The sequence below is a fragment of the Calliopsis andreniformis genome, unplaced genomic scaffold (genome assembly GCF_051401765.1).
Source record: "Calliopsis andreniformis isolate RMS-2024a unplaced genomic scaffold, iyCalAndr_principal scaffold0004, whole genome shotgun sequence".
Lineage (NCBI taxonomy): Eukaryota > Metazoa > Arthropoda > Insecta > Hymenoptera > Andrenidae > Calliopsis > Calliopsis andreniformis.
This window is the reverse complement of record NW_027480424.1, coordinates 16,214,347-16,221,365: the sequence shown is the minus strand read 5'-3', so window position 1 is coordinate 16,221,365 and position 7,019 is coordinate 16,214,347.

The following is a 7,019-nucleotide window of genomic DNA, read 5'->3' as shown; positions in this document are numbered from 1 at the left end:
TCTACGTTCCGGGCAACCTAGGCTTCACTCTACGGCGTTGCTCCACTAGATCGATATGTTAGGGCCTAAGAAGTCAACGCCCGAAGCATAAAACACGATATAAATACAACAGCTTTTCCATCGTATTAAATGAATAATTGCAAACAGTGTGAAAGTAGTGGTCATTTATACGTTCCGAGCAACCTAGGCTTCACTCTAGGGCGGTGCTCCACCATATCGAATAGCTACGGATTAAGAATCCTACGCCTGAAGCATAAAATACAATAAAAATACAACAGTGTTTCCATCATATAACAGGAATAATTGCAACAAGTTTGAAAGTGGTGGCCAATTCTACGTTCCGGGCAATCTTGGTTTCAGTCCAGGGCGTTGCTCCACCAGATCGAATCGTTACGGCCTAAGAAGTCAACGCCAGAAGCATAAAATGCGATATAAACACAACAGCTTTTCCATCGTATAATACGAATAATTGCAACCAGTTTGAAAGTGATGGTCCTTTCTACGTTCCAGGCAACCTATGCTTCACTCTAGGGCGTTGCTCCACCAGATCGTATAGTTAGGGCCTAAGGAGACAACGCCAGAAGCATAAAATGCAATATAAATATAACAGTTTTTCCATCGTATAAAACGAATAATAGCAACCAGTGTGAAAGTTATGGTCATTTCTACGTTGCGGGCAACCTAGGCTTCACTCTAGGGCGTTGCTCCACCAGATCGAATAGTTAGGGCCTAAGAAGTCAACGCCAGAAGAATAAAATACAAAATAAATACAACAGCCTTTACACCGTATAAAACGAATAATTGCAACCTGTGTGAAGGTTATGGTTATATCTACGTTCCGGGCAACCTAGGCTTCACTGTAGGGCGTTGCTCCACTAGATCGAAATGTTAGGGCCTAAGAAGTCAACGCCCGAAGCATAAAATACGATATAAATACAACAGTTTTTCCATCGTATAAAACGAATAATAGCAACCAGTGTGAAAGTTATGGTCATTTCTACGTTCCGGGCAACCTAGGCTTCACCCTAGGCCGTTGTTCCACCAGATCGAATAGTTAGGGCCTAAGAAGTGAACGCCAGAACCATAAAATGCAATAAAAATACAACAGCTTTTCCATCGTATAAAACGAATAATTGCAACCAGTATGAAACTTATGGTCATTTCTTCTTTCCGAGCAACCTAGGCTTCACCCTAGGGCGTTGCTCCAACAGATTGAATAGTTAGGGCCTTAGAAGTCATCGCCAGAGGCATAAAATACAATATAAATACAACAGTGTTTCCATCATATAACAGGAATAATTGCAACCAGTTTGAAAGTGATGGCCAATTCTACGTTCCGGGCAACCGAGGCTTCACTCTAGGGCGTTGCTCCACCAGATGAAACAGTTAGGGCCTTAGAAGTCAACGCCCAAAGCATAAAATACAAAATAAATACAACAGCATTTCCATCGTATTAAATGAATAATTGCAAACAGTGTGAAAGTAGTGGTCATTTCTACGTTCCGAGCAACCTAGGCTTCACTCTAGGGCGGTGCTCCAACATATCGAATAGCTACGGCCTTAGAAGTCTACGCCTGAAGCATAAAATACAATATAAATATAACAGTTTTTCCATCGTATAGAACGAATAATAGCAACAAGTTTGAAAGTGATGGCCAATTCTACGTTCCGGGCAACCTTGGTTTCACTCCAGCGCGTTGCTCCACCAGATCGAATAGTTACGGCCTAAGAAGTCAACGCCAGAAGCATAAAATGCGATATAAACACAACAGCTTTTCCATCGTCTAAAACGAATAATTGCAACCAGTGTGAAAGTTATGGTCATTTCTACATTCCGAGCAACCTAGGCTTCACTCTAGGACGTTGCTTCGCCAGATCGAATAGTTAGGTCCTTAGAAGTCAACGCCAGAAGTATAAAATACGATATAAATACAACAGTTTTCCATCGTATAAAAGGAATAATTGCAAACAGTGTGAAAGTAATGGTCATTTCTACGTTCCGGGCAACCTAGGCTTCACTCTACGGCGTTGCTCCACTAGATCGATATGTTAGGGCCTAAGAAGTCAACGCCCGATGCATAAAACACGATATAAATACAACAGCTTTTCCATCGTATTAAATGAATAATTGCAAACAGTGTGAAAGTAGTGGTCATTTATAAGTTCCGAGCAGCCTAGGCTTCACTCTAGGGCGGTGCTCCACCATATCGAATAGCTACGGATTAAGAATCCTACGCCTGAAGCATAAAATACAATAAAAATACAACAGTGTTTCCATCATATAACAGGAATAATTGCAACAAGTTTGAAAGTGATGGCCAATTCTACGTTCCGGGCAATCTTGGTTTCAGTCCAGGGCGTTGCTCCACCAGATAGAATAGTTACGGCCTAAGAAGTCAACGCCAGAAGCATAAAGTGCGATATAAACACAACAGCTTTTCCATCGTATAAAACGAATAATTGCAACCAGTTTGAAAGTGATGGTCATTTCTACGTTCCAGGCAACCTAGGCTTCACTCTAGGGCGTTGCTCCACCAGATCTTATAGTTAGGGCCTAAGAAGTCAACGCCAGAAGCATAAAATGCAATATAAATATAACAGTTTATCCATCGTATAAAACGAATAGTAGCAACCAGTGTGAAAGTTATGGTCATTTCTACGTTGCGGGCAACTTAGGCTTCACCCTAGGGCGTTGCTCCACCAGACCGAATAGTTACGGCCTAAGAAGTCAACGCCAGAAGCATAAAATACGATATAAATACAACAGCTTTTCCATCGTATAAAAGGAATAATTGCAAACAGTGTGAAAGTAATGGCCATTTCTACGTTCCGGGCAAGCTAGGCTCTACTCTAGGGCGTTGCTCCGCCAGATCGAAATGTTAGGGCCTAAGAAGTCAACGCCCGGAGCATAAAATACGATATAAATACAACAGCTTTTCCATCGTATTAAATGAATAATTGCAAATAGTGTGAAAGTAGTGGTCATTTCTACGTTCCGAGCAACCTAGGTTTCACTCTAGGGCGTTGCTCCACCAGATCATACAGTTAGGGCCTTAGAAGTCAACGCCCGAAGCATAAAACACAAAATAAATAAAACGGTTTTTCCATTGTATAGAACGAATCATTGCTACCAGTGTAAAAGTTATGATCATTCCTACGTTCCGGGCCACCTAGGCCTCACACTAGGGCGTTGCTCCACCAGATCAGACAGTTAGGGCCTTAGAAGTCAACGTCCGAAGCATTAAATTCAAAATAAATAGAACAGTTTTTCCACTGTTTAAAACGAATGATTGCTACCAGTGGAAAAGTTATGGTCATTTCTACGTTCCGGGCAACCTAGGTTTCACTCCAGGCCGTTGCTCCTCCAGATCGAATAGTTACGGCCTAAGAAGTCAGCGCCAGAAGCATAAAATACAATATAAATACAACAGCGTTTCCATCGTATAAAACGAATAATTGCAACAAGTTTGAAAGTGATGGTCATTTCTACGTTCCAGGCAACCTAGGCTTCACTCTAGGGCGTTGCTCCACCGGATCGAATAGTTAGGGCCTAAGAAGTCAACGCCAGAAGAATAAAATACAAAATAAATACAACAGCCTTTACACCGTATAAAACGAATAATTGCAACCTGTGTGAAGGTTATGGTCATATCTACGTTCCGGGCAACCTAGGCTTCACTGTAGGGCGTTGCTCCACTAGATCGAAATGTTAGGGCCTAAGAAGTCAACGCCCGAAGCATAAAATACGATATAAATACAACAGTTTTTCCATCGTATAAAACGAATAATAGCAACCAGTGTGAAAGTTATGGTCATTTCTACGTTCCGGGCAACCTAGGCTTCACCCTAGGCCGTTGTTCCACCAGATCGAATAGTTAGGGCCTAAGAAGTGAACGCCCGAACCATAAAATGCAAAAAAAATACAACAGTGTTTCCATCATATATCAGGAATAATTGCAACCAGTTTGAAAGTGATGGCCAATTCTACGTTCCGGGCAACCTAGGTTTCACTCCAGGGCGTTGCTCCACCAGACCGAATAGTTACGGCCTAAGAAGTCAACGCCAGAAGCATAAAATACGATATAAATACAACAGCTTTTCCATCGTATAAAACGAATAATTGCAACCAGTATGAAACTTACGGTCATTTCTACTTTCCGAGCAACCTAGGCTTCAACCTAGGGCGTTGCTCCAACAGATTGAATAGTTAGGGCCTTAGAAGTCAACGCCCGAACCATAAAATGCAAAAAAAAATACAACAGTGTTTCCATCATATATCAGGAATAATTGCAACCAGTTTGAAAGTGATGATCAATTCTACGTTCCGGGCAACCTAGGCTTCGCTCTAGGGCGTTGCTCCACCAGATCGAATAGATAGTGCTTTAGAAGTCAACGCCAGAAGCATAAAATACAATATAAATACAACAGTTTTTACATCCTATAAAACGAATAATTGCAACCAGTATGATCCTTATGGTCATTTCTACTTTCCGAGCAACCTAGGCTTCACGCTAGGGCGTTGCTCCAACAGATTGAATAGTTAGGGCCTTGGAAGTCAACACCCGAACCATAAAAAGCAAAAAAAATACAACAGTGTTTCCATCATATATCAGGAATAATTGCAACCAGTTTGAAAGTGATGGCCAATTCTACGTTCCAGGCAACCTAGGCTTCACTCTAGGGCGCTGTTCCACCTGATCGAATAGTTAGCGCCTAAGAAGTCAACGCCAGAAGCATAAAATACAATATAAATGTAACAGTTTTTCCATCGTATAAAACGAATAATAGCAACCAGTGTGAAAGTTATGGTCATTTCTACGTTCCGGGCAACCTAGGTTCCACTCTAGGGCGTTGCTCCACCAGATCAAACAGTTAGGGCCTTAGAAGCCAACGCCCGAAGCATTAAATACAAAATAAATAGAACAGTTTTTCCATAGTATAAAACGAATAATTGCTACCAGTGTAAAAGTTATGCTTATTTCTACGTTCCGGGCAACCTAGGCTTCACCCTAGGCCGTAGTTCCACCAGATCGAATAGTTAGGGCCTAAGAAGGGAACGCCAGAAGCATAAAATACAATATAAATACAACAGTTTTTCCATCATATAAAACGAATAATTGCATCCAGTATGAAAGTTATGGTCACTTCTACTTTCCGGGCAACCTAGGCTTCACCCTAGGGCGTTGCTGCAACAGATTGAATAGTTAGGGCCTTAGAAGTCAATGCCCGAAGCATAAAATGCAAAAAAAATACAGCAGTGTTTCCATCATATAACAGGTATAATTGCAACGAGATTGAAATTGATGGCCAATTCTACGTTCCGGGCAACCTAGGCATCACTCTATTGCGTTGCTCCACCAGATCGAATAGTTAGTGCCTTAGAAGTCAACGCCAGAAGCATAAAATACAATATAAATACAGCAGTTTTTCCATCGTATAAAACGAATAATTGCAACCTGTATGAAACTTATGGATCTTTCTACTTTCCGAGCAACCTAGGCTTCACCCTAGGGCGTTGCTCCAACAGATTGAATAGTTAGGGCCTTAGAAGTCAACACCCGAAACATAAAATGCAAAAAAAATACAACAGCTTTTCCATCGTATAAAAAGAATAATTGCAACCAGTATGAAACTTATGGTCATTTCTACTTTCCGAGCAAGCTAGGCTTCACCCTGGGGCGTTGCTCCACCAGATCGAATAGTTAGTGCCTTAGAAGTCAACGCCAGAAGCATAAAATACAATATAAATACAACAGTTTTTCCATCGTATAAAACGAATAATTGCAACCAGTATCAAACTTATGGTCATTTCTACTCTCCGAGCAACCTAGGCTTCACCCTAGGGCGTTGCTCCAACAGATTGAATAGTTAGGGCCTTAGAAGTCAACGCCCGAACCATAAAATGCAAAAAAAAATACAACAGTGTTTCCATCATATATCAGGAATAATTGCAACCAGTTTGAAAGTGATGATCAATTCTACGTTCCGGGCAACCTAGGTTTCACTCCAGGGCGTTGCTTAACCAGACCGAATAGTTACGGCCTAAGAAGTCAACGCCAGAAGCATAAAATACGATATAAATACAACAGCTTTTCCATCGTATAAAACGAATAATTGCAACCAGTATGAAACTTATGGTCATTTCTACTTTCCGAGCAACCTAGGCTTCACCCTAGGGCGTTGCTCCAACAGATTGAATAGTTAGGGCCTTAGAAGTCAATGCCCGAAGCATAAAATGCAAAAAAAAATACAGCAGTGTTTCCATCATATAACAGGTATAATTGCAACGAGATTGAAATTGATGGCCAATTCTACGTTCCGGGCAACCTAGGCATCACTCTATTGCGTTGCTCCACCAGATCGAATAGTTAGTGCCTTAGAAGTCAACGCCAGAAGCATAAAATACAATATAAATACAACAGTTTTTCTATCGTATAAAACGAATAATTGCAACCTGTATGAAACTTATGGATCTTTCTACTTTCCGAGCAACCTAGGCTTCACCCTAGGGCGTTGCTCCAACAGATTGAATAGTTAGGGCCTTAGAAGTCAACGCCCGAACCATAAAATGCAAAAAAAATACAACAGTGTTTCCATCATATATCAGGAATAATTGCAACCAGTTTGAAAGTGATGGCCAATTCTACGTTCCGGGCAACCTAGGTTTCACTCCAGGGCGTTGCTCCACCAGACCGAATAGTTACGGCCTAAGAAGTCAACGCCAGAAGCATAAAATACGATATAAATACAACAGCTTTTCCATCGTATAAAACGAATAATTGCAACCAGTATGAAACTTATGGTCATTTCTACTTTCCGAGCAAGCTAGGCATCACCCTAGGGCGTTGCTCCAACGGATTGAATAGTTAGGGCCTTAGAAGTCAACACCCGAAACATAACATGCAAAAAAAATACAACAGCTTTTCCATCGTATAAAACGAATAATAGCAACCAGTATGAAACTTATGGTCATTTCTACTTTCCGAGCAAGCTAGGCTTCACCCTAGGGCGTTGCTCCA